The sequence below is a fragment of the Camelus dromedarius genome, chromosome 2 (assembly GCF_036321535.1).
Source record: "Camelus dromedarius isolate mCamDro1 chromosome 2, mCamDro1.pat, whole genome shotgun sequence".
Lineage (NCBI taxonomy): Eukaryota > Metazoa > Chordata > Mammalia > Artiodactyla > Camelidae > Camelus > Camelus dromedarius.
In genome coordinates, this window is record NC_087437.1 from 82,987,074 (window position 1) to 83,006,151 (window position 19,078).

At 36.4% G+C, this 19,078-nt stretch overlaps 1 long non-coding RNA gene and 1 pseudogene across 14 annotated transcripts in view; one reads left to right on the top strand and one right to left on the bottom strand.

Annotated features, from left to right (window-relative positions):
* LOC105087743 (uncharacterized) overlaps window positions 1-19,078 on the bottom strand; it is a 92,499-nt gene that overhangs the window by 45,184 nt on the left and 28,237 nt on the right. The window contains exon 6 of one of the 14 annotated variants that reach the window (XR_010384739.1): window positions 9,892-9,997. The exons of the other annotated variants lie outside the window; for them this stretch is intronic. This is a non-coding gene — a long non-coding RNA (uncharacterized LOC105087743). The remainder of the gene's footprint in view (window positions 1-9,891; window positions 9,998-19,078) is intronic. 14 annotated transcript variants of the gene reach the window in all.
* LOC105087794 (large ribosomal subunit protein uL11-like) lies at window positions 10,576-11,635 on the top strand (annotated as a pseudogene).

Consider the following 19,078-nt stretch of genomic DNA (forward strand, 5'->3'; position numbering starts at 1 on the left):
GGGAGTAATAATTGAGAGAGGAATTTTTCAAAGTACATAGCAGGTACTTAATGGGTGCTTATTAAATTGTCCGTTTGGAACAAATTCCCATGACTCCAGTCAGTAGGAAGAAATTTTAAATGTGTCACAAGAACTGACTCTGTCTATAGTAAGAATAAGCATCTGTCCTCATCCAACAACATATTAATTATTAAGAATTTACTCATTTATTTTGTATTTACTTTAGTTCTTGGAAATACAGCTGTGCACCAGTAATTACACGGGATGAAACTGAAACTTCAATGATTTTCCTAACATCACAGCAGAATTAGGACCAAGGTCTCCTTCTCTAAATCTTTGATACTCATCATCACAGAAGCGTTTCCAAACCATTATTCCCAGAAACATTGCTCCAGGGAGCACATGCTCTTTGCTCTATTCCCCTTTTAGAGAGTCCCATCAGAAGATGAAATATGCCAAGGCAAAAAGAAATCTATTCAGTTTAGTTTATCTTGGAGTAAGGAACTTAAATATATCAAATATCATTTTGGAAAAGAAAATTTTAAGAATTTAGTTCTATTTTTGCTTCTGAAATAAATGGCAGTCTTCTTAACTCACAAGTTTATAAAGGCTTTTAGGAATGCTATGTCAAAACCAAACAGGTCTCCATAAACCATTATATCAGTCACTCTACTAGAGGGAAATAAAATTCATTTGCTGACCCTTTATTTGGCTCTCAGTGGACTATATATATCATAGCCTCACATATTATGTTAAAATAAAGCCACCAACAAACAGATTTTTAAAAATCTACCTGCTCTTTGCTGTCTATCTCTGAAAATGTTTTGGGGGTTCCTCAGTGGACATTTTTTGTTTATGAGATCTTCATCCACTAGGTGTGTCACAGCAGAAAAGAGATTCAGAACTGATAAGCTAGACACCCTCCTCTTTTTACAGGTAAGAACTCTGATGCTAGAAAGGTAATGATTTGCTGAAATCATCGGCAGAGTTGAGCATCTCACCAGGAGTTTTGTTCCAAGTGGTGGTTTTTCTATCTCATTATGGAGTCTTTCATTTGACCCAATCTAGGGCATCATTAACAAGTTCAAGATTTTGGAGGAAGCATATACATGAGTACCTTTTAAGGAAATACGCTGCTGAGAGGCACAGGAAGACAAATTTTAGGAGAGGCCAGCCCTGAACTACAAGTTTCTACATTTCCTTTTCCCCCTTTCCAGGCAGAACTGCAGGTTACTTACTGGCAATGGCCTGAATGCAGTCAGGGGTAGGCAGACGGGGCAGCTAATGGCAAACAATGGAGGAAAATTATTTCCTTTTGCTCCAGGGCTAATTTGAAAAAAAACAAAACCATATACTATCATTAAATCTTGTTGTTCTTTGTATCTACTAGGTTTCTAATTCACTTAAGTGTTCTAGAGCTATGTTAAGATTGAACTTTTTTCTTGAAATCATTTTATAAATTTTAAAATAATTTAGAGAAATAGAAGTTGAAAAATTCACAAGTAAAATTTATTTAAAAATTATCAGTCTTAGATCTCCTGATAGATTTCAAAACCAAACTGGTCAATTTATATGAAATGGTGAGATAAATTATCTACCAACTAACTGATAACATCTAAGGACCTTGGAACAAAAACCATGGCCCACTAGTAGATGTCTGGTTAATTCCAAAAATATGTAGCTTCTAAAGCCATGTAAAATAATTCAAAATGCTCCATAAACATGTGATACCAAAGCTATTTCCAAAAAGATGGAATATATTTAAAATGCCACCAGTATGATATGTATATATCTATTTCGATGCAACTTCCCTTGCTTTGGTATAATTTGAAAAATTTAGCCATTAAGTCTTTGTTGTTGTTGTTACAATCCAAAAGACAAATAAAAATTCAGGTATGGACTAATTTTATTCTTATCTGTAGTTAATGGATTATGCCAATTTATGGGACCAGGTATTATGTGAATATCTATATGGAATATTAGGTAAGAAAAAGCAAGAAAGGAATAAATCTTGATGATATATATACATATATATGATATCAGATATATCTATACAGAGGAACTGGCTCACTTGATTATGGAGGCTGAGAAGTCCCACAATCTGCTGTCTACAGGCTGGAGACCCAAGAAAGCTGGTGGTGTAATTCAGTCTAAGTCCAAAGACCTGAATTCCAGGAGAACTGAAGATGTCAGTCTGTCTGAGGGTAGAAGACAAATGTTCAGCTCCAGTGGTCAGGCAAAAAGGGTGAATTCCCCCTTCTCCTGCCTTTCATATTCTCCAAGCCTTCAGTGGATGGGATGACACTCACCCACACTGAGGAGGGCAATCTGCTGTATTGAACCCACCAGTTCAAGTGCTAATCTCATCCAGAAACACCCTCACAGACACATCCAGAAAAACATCAGCTAAATCCCTGGGCACTGTATGACCCAGTCAAGAGGACACAAAATTAACCAAGTCCAACTCTTATCAACTTGGCACCCATACCCATCTCCTTAAACCATACTTAATCTCAAAAGAAAGACAATGACAAGGTCATAATTCTGCCTAACATGATTCAACTATTCTGCATACAATCAAAAATGTACAAACCCCTTTCCCAGAAGAGAAAGTAAAGTACTTGACTGATGTTTACTTTTCTCTTTGAAATGCTATAACTTAAATCCTATTAAGTTAATATTCAGATATAATCAATAAAGATTGACCATAATATAAAGTCAATACATCTATGTTATGTGATGAGGGATTAAGAAAGGAAAGAAAACAAAGATATACAGTTGACCTTGAACCCATACAGTTGAAACCTCAAATGTATTCATAATAAAACAATAGGAAGAAATGCTGCTTATTAATACTCCTTAATGATGAGTTAATACTCATGGCCATTATAGTCTTCATTTCTGATTGGTCACGTGGCTGTAGCTGATATTTATAACCACCTTCTACTACTACCCACTCTGTATTCTTTTTGGCTTCAACAAGCACCTCAGCTGGTTATCTTTACCTGGTAGGTGACACAAACCTTTGCTCCTAAAGGCTGGAGGCCATGACTAATCCTGCCTGGATGGGACTGTTGTAGTTTTCCATTTCCTTGTTTTGGAATAAATAGCATCATAATTTATTCCAGCTTTCAGTACTTTTCATTGTGGTAAATATTTCTTTTTTTTTCTTCCAGTTGTATTGAAATATAATTGACATACAGCACTGTAGAAGTTCAAGGTATACAGCATAATGTTTTGACTTACATACATCATGAAATAATTATCACAATAAGTTTAGTGAACATTAAACATCTCAGATAGAGACAAAATTAAAGAAAAAGAAAAAAAAGTTTTCCTTGTGATGAGAACACAGGATTTACTCTCTTAACATTCATACGCAACATACAGCAGTGTTAATTATTTTTATCATGTTGTACATTATATCCTTAGTACTTACCTATCTTATAACTGGAGGTTTGTAATATCTTTTGACTGCCTTCGTCCAATCCCCTCTCCCCTACCCTCTGCCTCTGGTAACCACAAATGTGATCTCTTTTTCTGAGTTTGTCTGCATGTTTGTTTGTTTGTTTTTGAAGTATAATTGACCTACAACACTATGTTAGTTTCTGTTACATAACATAGTGATTTTTTTTCCTCATACATTTCAAAATGATCGTCATGATAGGTATAGTTATGATATATCACCATACAAAGATATTACTTAGTTATTGACTATATTCTCCACACTATACATTTCATACCTGTGTGACTCATTTGTTTTACATCTAGAAGTTTGTACCTCTTAACCTCTCTCACCTATTTCTTTCCTCCCCCATCTCCCTCTCCTCTGGCAACCACCTGTTGTTCTTTGTGTCTATAACTGTTTCTTTTTTTTTTTTTTAATGTTTGTCCATTTGTTTTGCTTTTTAGATTCCACATATAAATGAAATCATATAGTATTTGTCTTTCTCTGACTTACTTCACTTAGTATAATACCCTCTAGGTCCTTTCATATTGTTGCAAAAGGCAAGATTTCATTCTTTTTTAAAAATTCTAGCACATGTATCATTTTTATCCTTTTACTGTTCTGTGACACTTACTGTTCTGTCATTTGATGGCAGTTAATCTTTCTGTCTGATCACAAAGTACCATAAGATTTTATGGAGTGCCTACAAAATAAAGACTTCAGCTCATCTATGCTTTATGAAGATGTAAAGATACTGAAGGAACAGCACTGAACCCGGGCAGATACATATCAGTTCTAAGTAAATCAGTAGCTTTAAATCTTATGCAAACTCTTACACTGGTTATTCCATTAAAAGGAAATAAACATCATTTGCTGGATTCTTATTTGGCTCTCAGCTTGCTATATTATAGATCCTCATAGTATTTTAAAGCAAAACAAACAAACAGAATATTAAAAAATATTCAGTTCAACTGAGCACCTTAATTAGAAGCTGCCTTACTGGGCTTTAGTGGAGAAGAGAAAAAAGTGGCAATCTAGAAAAACTTGGTGGGGCACATGGTCTGGACATCTCCTCCCTGTCACTGAAGCTCAGGGAACATCCCTGAACACTGCATGGTGTATGTAGCTGGTTCTGCTTCCTGCTGGGGCTGCTTGTCTGTCTTCATTACCGTCCTTTTTTCCTTAGGGAGCTTTCTTGTTGCCCATTTTCCAAGGAGATACTTGCACAAGGAATCTTAAGTCGTATCTGTCAGTTTCCTGAATCTCTTACTTAGCTCTCTCCAGGAGGTGACATTTCACTCTTAGGTGAGAGACCACCTAGACTGCCAGTGTCAGGTGGCTGCAGGTGGGTCTCGGATCAGTCTTTATCAAAGTCCCCATGCACAGAACACAGAGCCTGGACCAGCTGCCAAGGGAAGGGCTGGCAGCCTTTCACACATGGGAGAGCTAACCCAGAAGAAAATCGACACCAATTCATAATCATCAAATGAGTTACCATTTGTGAAATGCTTAGAACAGTGCCTGCCACACAGAAAGTGTTTGATGAAAGAACAAATCAATTTAGAGGAGATAAGTAGGGGTGCTAGTATCTTAGCTGCAAGGAGACTTTCTGGGTGGATGCTGTGAGGAGTTGGTTGGATGGTGTCCCCCAAAATTCATGTCTACCCAGAACCTCAAAATGTGATCTGATTTGGAAGGGTCTTTGCAGATATAATTAGGATAAGCATCAAAATGAAATCATGCTGGGTTAGGGTGGGTCCTAAATCTAACGCAAATGTCCTTATAGGAGACAGAAGAGGAAAAACACAGGGAGAGGCAATGTGAAGATGCAGGCAGACACTGGAGTGATGCTTCAACAAGCCAAGGAATGCCAAGAATTGCCAGCAAACACCGGAAGCTGGTAGAGAGGCATAAGACAGTTTCTCCCTTAGAGTCTACAGAAGGAACCAGCCCTGCTGACACCTTGACTTTGGACCTTTGGCCTACAGGACTGTGAGAGAATAAATTTCTGTCGTTTTAAGCCGCCTACTTTGCTGTGGAGGCTCTAGAAAGCGAATACAGATTTCTATCTTAAGTTTATACAAATTCTGTGTTTTTCAGGCCATGGAAGAATACAAACAAGTTTTGTTCCAGAAAGGTAGGCTGAAAAAGCGTGTTTATCTGCAAACATTCCTGTGACTTTAATCGAAACTGACTTCTATATGCAAAGGATACGAATGCAGTGAACACATGTACAGTCTAATAACAGATGCATTTTAGGTTTTCTGCCAACCCATACACTTCTCTGAAAACTACCTTCATGTACCCTGGCAGCCATATTTATAATGTGTGACCTTGCTTTCCTCCCATAGCCACTGCTTTTGTCCCTGGGGGCAAGAGATCCCTGACTCCTAAGGCTAATTGAAGTCTTTCTCATAGTGCTTCAAAACTGTGATTCAAAGCTAGCAGTCAGTTTTTGCTGGTTGCTTAAATGAAGGACATATCAAGTTGAGAGGAATCAGTTGACCGTGAGCTAACAAGGCAGAGAAACTGCAAAGAGAAAAAAAAAAAAGCAATACCCAGATAGAGACAGGACAAAAGAACATATAGTCCCCTGAGAACAAGGGACCAAGAGATTACCTGCCTTTGTTTCTAATTTGAATAACTGAGGATCCTCATATCAAGTTCATTATCACGGAGTAGGGGTTCTGGGGTTAAGAGGACCTCACCAGACTACCTTGGGTGAGTTACTGGACCTTTTAGGTTCCTCACCATAGTTGGGACTAATAGCAGTACCTCCACCAAAGTGGTGTTCCTTGGCTTAAATCTGAAGGACACTTAGGATGAGTTAAGGTAAATCAAGTGCACTAATGTGCAGCACTTGGATGAGTACATCACATGCCTTCAGGAAGTTCTGGCTGTTACTGTCATTACCTCATCCCCAGAAAGTAGCTTTTAAAATATGTCATGCTTCTACCATCATTTTATGCTTTTTAGTAAGCAGCATGTTTAAGTTGCTTTTCCATATATGTTTACAATTTCAGCTTCGCAGTAGGTCAGCTTACCACAACAAAATGCAAAAATCAGTCACAATTCAGGAAGGTTGTTTTCCCCATCCCAGACAATATTTTAAGCAACAGGCATCCTAAAACACAACGTCACTAGTAAAAAGCTACACAGATTCTGGGTATATTTATTGTGGGTATGTTTGCTCCCACCTAGCTGTTCTCTTTCTACGTACATCATTGGCAATCTTATTTTTTCCTATCAATGTGTAAGGCAAATCATAGTGCCTACTGTAGTTTAAACAGAAATATTCTGTAAGGAAAAGAAAAAAAAATGTTTATTTTAAACGCTTGTTATCCTGGAAGGTAAGCAATAGTTTGAGCTCGTTAGCTTAGGAGGAAGGCAGAATACCTACCAGCCAGACAGCTGCACATCTGTTTAGGAAGATGTGTGAACAGATTTTGGCCCTCTTGATCAGGTTCAAACAAAGAAGCGTTTAGTGCTTTGCATGCTAATGAAGCAATAATTTTTAGTTTCTTCATAAGTCAATGATGGAGATCCAAGTACTGAGATATTGGAGAAATCTTAGAACAGAGAGGCAAGGACCCACAATACCCTGGTTAGCCATGAAGAGAAACTGCTAAGAGATCACAGGTTGGCTGAGAGGCTTTGGGCAGTGGAAGAGCTATGACTCTATTTAAATTTGCTAACTTTTTTTATGCTTTGTGGACTTCTCATTTATTACCCCCAAATCTCAATAAAATCTGTAATGCACTCATATTCAGATGTAAGGTGGAGTCACTGAGAGCCCAACAATCCTGGCAGCTGCACAGGCTACACAGAAAGCCTGCTTGATGCAGATGTTATGTGAGAGTCTTTCAATTCAACGTGAAAGTCGGAGACATCAAGGATGTCTGTGTTTTGGTTGTTTTTCAGCCTCCTTCTTTGGAAACCTTTCTGTCCTGAAGAAAAACTAGCAGAAGAAAAGGCTTTTAAATAGTCCAGTAGCTCATTTACTAGTAGCAATTTGCACTGTGCTTTACTTAAGGGAACAAGAAACCAGACATCCTTGGCCCAGTGATAAATGTAGCAACTTGAAGAGGACTAATGACTGGTTCTTGGAACTCTGACCTCTCTGTAGAGCACAACAAGGTGAACATTAATGTGGTGACTATCACAGAGAGCTCTGTGAAGGAAAGACGGACACTGGGCAAAAAATGCAGGGTGCCAATATTAGCACCTGGAGATTATGGTAAATTGGCCTCTCCCTGTCCTGAATCAGACATTAGGGAAATAAGACTGTCCTTCAAAAGCAAGTAAAAGAAAAAAAGTTATTATTGAAAATTATACAGAATACTGTAATAAATAAATCCCCAAGGATGCTATCACTCAGTTGCAACAATAACAAATCTTGCTTCATCTTTACCCTACTCTCTTCTCCCCTTTTTAAAATTTAATCATTTCATTCATAAATGTTTTAATCAGTATCTCTAAAAGGTAACAATTCTTATTTTATACATAACCATAATACAATGAACAGAGCTAAAAATAGTTCATAATAACTCCTTAATATCATCAAATATTCTATCAGTGTTCAAATTTCACTGGTTATCTTATAATGTTTATCATTTAAAAATTTTTAAAATCTGTTTTAATCAGAATAAAACAAAGGCCACATTCCTCTTCCCTCTTTTTCCCCATGTAATTTATTTGTTAGAGAACCTGGGATATTTGTTCTATAGTTGCCCACATTCTGGATTTTGTTGTTTGCATTCTTATTTTGTTGTTCAGTGGATTCTTCTCTGTATTTCCTGTAGGTGGCAGTTAAATCTTGAGGCTTGATATGTGGTTTCACCTTTTGTTTTCAAAATTACTTCATAAGTAGTAGTGTGTAATTTCACTAGGAGACTAGGAAGCACACAATGCCTGAGTGGTTTTCTTTCTGTTAATAGCAACCAATGATGATCACTACCTAATTATTTTTAAGGATTGGAAAAATGGTAAATTTCACACTGTATTATTTTCTAGAAGGAAAATTCCTTATCACTATTTGGTTACTCTAAGGTAGTTCATATAGGAAAGACAGGTCAAAATAAATCCTTGATCCTTTTCTTTACCAGTTTCTAAGTTACAAGTTAGCTCTCTACTATCCTCCAAAGGTGACCACTGTTTTTACTATTATTTATTAGAATTTTAAAATAATAATTAATAATTTATTATTATTTAATTTTTACTCACAAATTAAAGCATATTTTGTATGTTTCAATTCACTGCAGTTATTTTTCTCAAAGTGATTAACCTTACCCAAAGGAAGCTCCTTCAAGTTTGTTCTGAGTTCTTTTTGTTGGCTTTGCTTTTTAACATAACAAGTTTCAGGATTATTTAACCTATTTCCTAACTCAGAGCTACATGCAGCCATTCTCAAAGGAGCCCTTGTTCCTTTTAGTGACAAATGGTATTTAGAGATCAAAATGAAGGTGTCGGGATACTCACTGTTACTTGTCTCTGAATCTTTTCAATGGGCAATTTATCTTTCAAAAAGATAAATACATCATGAGCTCGTTCTGATATTCACAATTAAATATCCAACAGGATTTTTACTTAACCTCATTGATCTTACACTTCAGTCCCACACAGGACATCTCAATTCTCAAAAACACCAACACAGTTAGTCACTTGTTTTATCACATGATACACACAGATAGCAAAGTCAGAATAAGAACAACACCATCAGCTACTGTGCTACTAAGGTCTCTTGCTCTAAACTGCAAATCTAATCAAGCCATATCTATGTCTAAACTTGTTGCTTTCCCATCCTCTGAAGAACAGAACCCAAGCATGCTAACATGCCATGAAAGACACTACATGATCTGACCTGATACCACTAGCTAAGCCTGAAGAGCTCTATCCCGCTTCCCCCATCCTATTGAACTCTGAGTCATCCATCCAGGTCCAGATCAGAAGTTTTTCATGCTGTGTCTCCCTACTCTGGCAGAGAAGGTCACTCTTTTTCTGTGTTCTTCTCTGCCTCACACAGGCTTTTATGGGTGCATTTACCACACTGAATTCTAATTATTTACATATATACGTGTTCTTTACTAGACAGTACACATCTTTATGGCAAAGCTCATTTAATTTTGTATCCCCAGCATCCAAGTTAAGTCCATGTTAACTAGAAGGTGTTCAATAGATACTTGTTTAATTGAACTGATTTAGTATGACTGAAGATATACAAAACCTAGCAATTTTGCTTTCTGATGTTTAAGAAACTATCTCCACAGTGTTTTTAAGAAATTTATTTTCTACTGGTAACTTCACGTTGTTAGGAATTAAAGAGGCACAAATAAATCATTTGCAAAGGCATAGTTCCCCTTGTGTCTCTCAGGATTTAAGAAAACACAATACTGGTAATAATAATATCTGTGAGCAACCTCCATGCAGTGACCCAGTGGTCATACCTCTAATGCTAACAGGCAGGATCCTGGAGAGTCTTCAGTGTCTGTATGTTGCCCTCCCAGAAGATTGCATTTGTGATATTCCTCTTAATCAGGCTCAGTTCTGCTGCTATAGAGGACCAAGGCAGAAGGTACAGTTATTCTCCAAACTTACTTCCTAACAGCTTTAGACATTTGCTTTCCACAGTCATCAGGGAATTGCAAATGAAAACTTCAGCAGGATGCACTGTACACCCACTAGGGTAGCTAAAACTAAAACATTTGTTCATAGTTTTCAACTGTTCCATGCCAGAGAACTCCTCATATGTTAATAAATTGTGATTTATTTCCCCTCCTTTTTCTCTAATAGCATCTGTAGTCAAGCCAGTTCTCCTCGCCCAACCCCTTCTTCCTTTTTATTTATCATTGCTGTTTGAGTTGGAGATTTCTGGATCATCTACTTGTAAGAGTTTCCTGCAGATGCCAAAGAATGAGGTTAACAATCCAGGCTAAGTGATTTTGATTTTTTTCCTAAATCAGTACCTCTCTTTTCTGTATTTACAAAATCAATTGGCTTCCTCTAATCTAGGTTGAATTCATGATTCTTTATGAAGGCTTGCCTTTTTGCATTTATATACCTGATGTTTCTAGGAGGGTTTTCTGCCAGCACAGCCCCTATTCCTTAATGCTCTTTAGCAGACAAATGACATGGTTTATGCATTCAAGAGGTATTGCTCACATTTAGGAAGTAAACATTTCAGTGGATGTGCTTTATGACATCTATTATTACTGGATTCTTTCTCTTCCACTTTCTCCCTTTATGTATCCTAGATGATAACTGTTTTGGCATCGGAAGTAAGAAGTTTAATTCAGGAAGCCACAACAGTGATGCAGGTGTTTCTGAGAAGAACAGGATGTACAGAAGTGTTTTAGATGTGGCAGATATCAGAAATCAACAGTAAATATTTCCTCCCAAAAGGCTGAGGTCCCATCATCAGTGAGAACTGTGATCAAAGAGGGCAGGTGCAGTGAGAGTGTTGGAGACAGAAGGCTTAGAATGTGTTTGGGTGAGGAGTCACACAGACGAGGCAGACGCAAGAAAATAGCACTTTTGAAAGAGAGGGGAGCTTTCAGCTTTTAGTTTGAGGCAGCCAAGGTGCAACTTTATTGGGACAGCCTGAATCCAGGATCATGCAACACCATCTGCCTCAACCTTGCCACCTAAGCTCAACCTCAAGAAGATCAAAGTCATATGCCTGAGGTGCACTGGTGGGGCAGTCAGTGCCACATCTGTCCTGGCCAGCAAGGTGGACCCCTTGGGTCTGTCTCCAAAAAAGAGCTGGTGATGGCTATGCCAAGGAAGGGTCTGAGGATTACAGTGAAATTGACTATTCAGAACATATAGGGCTAGACTGAGGTGGTACCTTCTGCTTCTGCCCTGATCATCAAAGCCCTCAAAGAACTGCCAGGAGACAGAAAGAAACAGAAAAATAGTAAGCAGAGTGGAAACATCGCTTTTCATGAGATTGTCAATATTGCCCAACAGATGTGGCACTGATCTTTAGCTAGAGAACTCTCTGGAACCATTAAAGAGATCCTGGAGACTTCTCAGTCCATGCGCTACAATGTTGATGGCCACCACCATCACATCACAGATAACATCAAAAGTTTTGCTCTGCAATGCCTAGCTAGTTAAGGACTACAAAAGGAGAAAAAACCCTAAACAATAAAAAAATTTTAAAAAAGAACTACAAAAGAAAATAATAAACTGTTATTTGACAACAATAAATAAATAAATAAAAGGGAGTGGTGTCATAAAGTGGAAATTAGAAACAGGATACCTTGGTGAAAGTACTTCTGTACCAGAGATGGTGAAGATACAATGTAAGTTTGGAACTGATGATTGAAACCTTTGTGAACCAAGTTAAAATAAGAAATTTAGGTGAGGCTTAGTACCAGAAGTGGCATTTATTATAGAAACAGAGGAGGGAGCTAGTGAGCTGAGAAACTGGGAAAGCTACCCTTTCCCTCACTTCAATAGATCCTCCTTCTAATTGAGAAAAATCTGACTTATTCAAACATAATTGGCAAAGTATTGTGCAGCCAGAACACCCAAAGGAAACTGCTTTAGGAAAACAAAAGGGCAAAAAAAGAACTGAAAATAGATACAAAGCTTCCCTACAGATTAAGAACACACCCTAGAAAAATATCGCTCCAAAGCAAAAGAAAAGTACAATAATACATCATTCAACATGAATAAAAGGGGAAAAATTCTTGATGCAAGTGCCGCCAGGAAGGAAGACAAAAACAAAAAACCAACCAACCAACCAACCAACCAAACAAACAAAACCAACCCACATGATAACATACAAGGAAACTCCCATAAGCTGATTTTTCAGCAGAAACTTTGTAGGCCAGAAAGGGAGTGGCATGATATATTTAAAGTGATAAAAAAGAAAAACCTATAACCAAGAATACTTTACTCAGCAAGGCTCTCATTCAGATTTGATGCAGAAATCAACAGCTTTAGAGACAAGCAAAAGCTAAAAGAGTTCAGCACCATCCAGCCAGCTTTACAACAAATGTTAAAGGAGCTTCTTGAGGCAAAAAGAAAAGGCCACAACTAGAAATAAGAAAATTATGAAATAAAAAAGTTCACCAGGAAAGGCAAACATACCATAAAGGTAAGAAATCATCAACACACAAAGCTAAGAAGGTTAAAAGACAGAAGTAGTAAAATCATCTATATTCACAATGTGCAGTTAAGGGATACACAAAACAATCAGATGTAAAATATGATTTCAAAAACAGTAATCATGAGGGGAGGAGAGTAAAAATGCAGGATTTAAAAAATGCATTTGAAATTAAGAGATCAGAAACTTAAAGTGATCATTATGTATACAGACTCCTATATGAAAACCTCATGGTAACCACAAACCAAAAATCAACAGATATTCACATATAAAAGAAAAAGGAATCTAAACATAACACTAATGATTGTCATCAAATCACAAAAGAAGAGAACAAAATAAGAAGGTAAAAACAAACAAACAAAAAGATCTACAAAAAAAACCCCTAAAACAACTAACATACATATTGAAAACTACCTTAAATGTAGACAGACTTAATGCTCCAACCAAAAGACAGCCTAACCTTACACCTAAAGCAACTAGAGAAAAAAGAACAAACAAAACCCAAAGTTAGTAGAAGGAAAGAAATCATAAAGATCAGACTGGCTGAATGGGTACAAAAGACTCACTTCAGATATATGCTGCCTACGAGAGACTCACTTCAGATCTAGAGTCACATACAGACTGAAAGCGAGGGGATGGGAAAAGGTATTCCAAGCAAATGGAAATCAAAAGAAAGCCAGTGTAGCAATACTTATATCAGACAAAACAGACTTTTAAAAAAAGCCAGTTACAAGAGAGGAAGAAGAACACTACAAAATGATCAAAGGATCAATCCAAGAAGAAGATACAACAATTGTAAATATATATACACCCAACATATGAGCACCTAAATATATAAGGCAAATATTAACAGACATAAAAGGAGAAATCAGTAGTAACACAATAATAGTAGAGGACTTTAAAACCCCATCTTCATCAATGGACAGATCATCCAGACAAAAAAATCAATAAGGAAACACTGGCCTTAAACAACACCAAACAGACTTGATATTTATAGAACATTCCACCCCAAAGCAGCAGAATACACAATTTTTTCATGTGCACATGGAACATTCTCCAGGATAGATAACATCCTAGACTACAGCACAAGCCTTAGTAAATGTAAGAAAACTGAAATCATGTCAAACATCTTTTCTGACTACAATGCTATGATACTAGGAAGCAACTACAAGAAAAAAAAACTGCAAAAATACAAACACGTGGAGGCTAAACAATATCTACTGAACAAGCAATGGACCACTGAAGAAATTAAAAAGGAAATAAAAAAATACCTAGAGACAAATGGAAATGAAAATACAATGATCCAAAACCTATGGTACCACAGCAAAAGCACTTCTAGAGGAAAGTTTATCGCTATAAAGTTTACCTCAGGAAATAAGAAAAACCTCAAATTAACAGCCTAACCTTACACCTAAAGCAACTAGAGAAAAAAGAACAAACAAAACCCAAAGTTAGTAGAAGGAAAGAAATCATAAAGATCAGAGCAGAAATAAATGAAATAAAGATTTTTTAAAAATATAAAATATCAGTGAAACTATAAGCTGGTTCTTTGAAAAGATAAACAAAATTGATAAACCTGTAGCCAGACTCATCAAGAAAAAAGGGAGAGGGCCCAAAGCAGTAAAATCAGAAATAAAAAAGGAGAAGTCACAACTGATATCACAGAAATACACAGGATCACAAGAAATTACTACAAACAACTACATGCCAAGGAAACAGACAACCTAGAAGAAATGGACAAATTCTTAGAAAGGTACAATCTCTCAATTCTGAACAAGGAGGAAGTACAAAATATGAACAGATTAATTACCAGTATTGAAAATGAATCAGTGATTAAACAACTCTCAACAAACAGAAGTTCAGGACCAGATGGCTTCACAGTGAATTCTACCAAACATTTAGTGAAGAGTTAACATTTATCCTTCTTAAACTATTTCAAAAAATTGCAGAAGAAGGAACATTTACAAACTCATTCTATGAGTCCAGCCTCACCCTGATACCAAAACCAGACAAAGACTACTATATGACCCAGCAATTCTACTCCCAGGTATATCTGAAAAAAACAAAAACACTAATTTGAAAAGATATATGCACCCTAATGTTCCTAGCAGCATTATTTACAATTGCCAAGGTACAGAAGCAACCTAAGTTCCATCAACAGATGACTGGATAAAGACAACACAGTATACACACACACACACACACACACACACACACACACACACACACACACACACACACACACACAATATGGAATACTACTCAGCCATAAAAAGGAATGAAATACTGACATTTGCAGCAATGTGGAATGACTTGGAGGGCATTATGCCAAATGACATAAGTCAGAGAAAGACAAATACGATGTGATATTTATCTTAAAATCTAAAAAATACAAGAAACTGGTGAATGTAATAATAATAACAAGCAGACTCACAGATATAGAGAACAAATTAGTGGTTACCAGTGGGGACGGCTTGGAGGAGTGGGAGGTACAACCTACTGGCTGTAAGACAGACTATAGGGACGTACTGTACAGCGTAGGAAATTTAGCCAACATTTTTTAATAACTGTAAACAGACTGTAACCTTTAAAAAAAAAATAAATACATGAACCCAGGGAAGACATGGCCAACAAAGGGAAGGTGATGGTCAGTCAGTAGGAAGATTTGAAATGGTACCTAATAAAATTTAGGAAAGAAATAGAATACACAGAATCATTTCATAAAAAAAATAAATTAAAAGAACATAAGGAGAAATAGATTCTATAGAGAGCACAGCAGGACACAGAGTACCTGCAGAAAAAATGAAGTAAAAGAGAAATAAGCAAAAAGATTTTTTTAAATGAAAGTTGTAAAAGATAAGCAGAAATGATTCAAAATATGAATAACTGGAGTTCTTCCATTTGGAGGAAATCCAAAAGAATGGAGTAACACAAACTTTAGACAATGCTCTGAAATAAGACTTGTATTTTGATATTAAAAGGCATATTGGAGACATGGGAAAGACTGTCTCAGAACGATGAACACCAAGACATATGCTATTAACACACATCCTGCAAACACCAGATGGAGACTGCTCACACTAGAAGCACACTCTGGGCATCTGGGCAAAAACGTTCACTTCCAAGGGAAGGAAAACCAAGCTGGCACAGCTACAGTCAATACTAACAGAAATGCAACAATACTTAGACACTAAAGGGAAGTTTGAGCCAAGGATTTTAAATCCATCCAAGATGTTCTTCAAGTGTCGAAGCTACCGGCAAGAAGTCCTGCCAACTCAGGGACTGAGGGAATACTGTCCACGCTAAGCCTTACTGAAGAACCTCCCAAAGAACAAAACTGACCCAACTAGAAAATGATCAGGGAAACTTTAGCAAAAGTCCTGAGGTTGAATATATTCCTCGGTGAAACTAGGACACAAACAAGGGCTAACATAAGGGTTACAAAATACAATGTAAATATGATGTTTGTATTTACATAAACTTTCACTATGGAGGCTGTTATATTAAAAATTATAGTCCTTATATTTTTATTCTAGTCACTGCCTTTATAATTAGACTTTTTATATAATACTCTTAAGACCTTTCTTCAGACAGTATCTATTGATTCCTACTGTGAACATCAAATGAATTAGCTTATACCTTCTTCCTGTCTTTTCTCCATAGCTTTCTCTACTCAATTTTAGACAATATCATTATTTGTTACGGGATGACTTGTGTCCTCCCAAAATGCATGAGGCATGTACATGCTTAATTTTATAATAAAATGACATATCTTTTTCCAAAGTGTTTGTACCACTTTATATTCTCACCAAAAGTGTATGAGAGATTCAGTTATCTCACCACCTTGCCAGCTTATCGTGTTGACAGTCATTTTAATTTTAGCCATTCTGAGTGTGTAGTCAATGGTATCTCATTGTGATTTTGGTTTGCATTTCCCAATGACTAACGATGTTAAGTAAGTTTTATGTATGTTCCCATGTTTTTCCTCATGGCTGAAGCTTACTCTTTAGTGCTAAATTGTCTAAACCCTCAAAATTCTGTTAGGATTATGACCAAAATTGTTCTAGACTTCTGACTTGGGAGGTGTCACAATTTTCATATTTAATCTTTTTTCTCCTCTTTCCATTATTCAAAGCTTCTTTCTTTCAGGAAATATTTTAATTTTACTTTATATAGATTCCAAGCTAGTTCTGTGAGGATTATTCCTAGGTATTTCATGTATTTGTGAGTATCATAAATAATATATCTTTAAAAATACTTTATTTATTGATACTATATAAGAAAGGTTAAATTGTAGATATTTATCCTGCATCCAGCCACATCATTAAACATTCTTATAGGTTATAATAGTTATAACAGTTTTTCAGTTCTTGTTATAATCGTATCACATTCAGTGTTTTTCCAAACAGATACATCTTCCTTTCCTTCAGCTTTTCTATTGCATCATCTTTAATAGTGGTGCTTAAACAGGGTTAATTTTTACCTCTCAAGAGACACTTGGCAATGTCTGGAAACAGTTTGTCACAACTGGAGAAGGTTCTACTTGGTAGGTAGAGGCCAGGGATGTTGCTAGATATCTTACAATGCATAGGATGACCCCACATAACAAAGGTCATTTGCCTCAAAATGTCAATAGTACTGGGGTTGAGAAACCCTGCTTGAGAATGTCCAGAAAGCCAGTAAGTAGTGTGGAGGAAAATGTAATCTTGTCTTACTCCCAATTTAATGTGATTGTCTCTCAGATTAATAAGCATAAAATTGGATATAAGTTGGTAATTATGAAAGTAGGAATTTATTTAAGAATGCTTTGTAAACTAGTATTTCTCCAGTGGTGACAAGCTCGTCTTGGCGGTGATTTTCAAGATGTGTGACTTGTAGAAAAGGTGTGCAGAAGTTGGAAAAGAAGTCTACTATGTGCTTGACTGTTGCCTGAGTGCATACCCTTCCCACTGGAATTACTAAAGCTTAAAGCACTATAGGAGGTTAGTTAGTATATGTGGAATTAAAAAAAAATGCGAGTGAATTTATTTACAAACCAGAAAAAGACTCCAGACATAGACAACAAATTTATGGTTACCAAAGGGGAAAGTCAGGGGAGGGATAAATTAAGAGTTCAGGATTAACATATACATATTACTACATATAAAATAGATAAACAACAATGACCTACTTTATAGCACAGGGAACCAATTCAGTATCTTGTAATAACCTATAAAGGAAAAGAATCTGAAAAAGAATATATATATATATATATATATATATATATATATATATATATATATATATATGTGTGTGTGTGTGTGTGTGTGTGTGTATATATATATATGGAAATCACTTTGCTGGACATCTGAAACTAACACAATATTAAAATCAATTACATTTCAATTTAAAAGAAGTACAGAGCATAGCAAAATTATGAAAAAATCTCAGCTATTTATTTTTCAACAATAACAAAAAAGGTTAGAATCAGCCAGGCTACTTTGGATTTGCATGTAAAGCCCATGCCCTTATATTTTGCTGTTAAAACAATAATGTTATTCACAGTGAAGGTCTTATTAATATGTCAGTTTTTCTTTTTAAGTAATGCCTTTTATGGCAAACTTTTTCATCCTTGATGCTCTAAAATTTCACCATAGTGGTTCTTTCTCAATGTCTTTCCTCCTGGAGCTCTAGTTAGATCTTTTGTTGGAATTCCATGTCTTAACATTTTAAATACTGTTTCTTTACTGCTTTGTCAGAGAATTTTTTGGCTTACTTCTGGATCACTTGTTTGATTAGCTGTGTTTATTTGAATAATCAACCCATTTGTTAACTTGAATTTCTCCAAGGTAGTTCTTTCCTATGACCACCTGTTCTTGTTTCCAACAAGATTCTTTTAAGAATAAATGTTTTAAGATTCTGTCGCAATTTCAGTAATCTGTTTTCTTGTTATAAGTGTTTCTGTTACGTATTGGCTTTCCTCACGTTTCAGAAGTGGCACTACTTACTATACAAATACACAATCTGAGCAGGTGCTGTTTTTAGATACTTTACATATTAATTTACTCAATCGTCTTGTTAACTTTATGAACTATATAATATTAATCGTACTTTACAGATGACTAAACTGCATCAATGAGTGAGGTAAATAAAAACTTACTCAAGGCCATGGAGCTAGTAAGTTTTGCAGCCAGGGCACAATCCTATACAGCCTGCTTTCTTCCCAGGTGGTACTTGCCACCTGAAGCCCTTGGGTCTGATCCAAGCTTGCATGCTCACTGTTTTCTGCTGAAAGCAATCACCCCAGTAGCTGCTAGACGGTCTACAGTGTAGAAGGTAGGGGCATCCAAACTTGTCTGTAGTGTCTTACTTGCTTATGTACCTTCCTGTTCCCTTCTCCTACCTCCTGCCAGGAACCTAAGGTTTTACTACTTAATTTCTACTCTATCCACTTGGATTGGCTAGATTTACCAAATCCTGCCTCTGTCTCTGGGTGTTGTTGGAAACAGAGGAGGCCTTTTTTTTTTTTTTTTTAATCT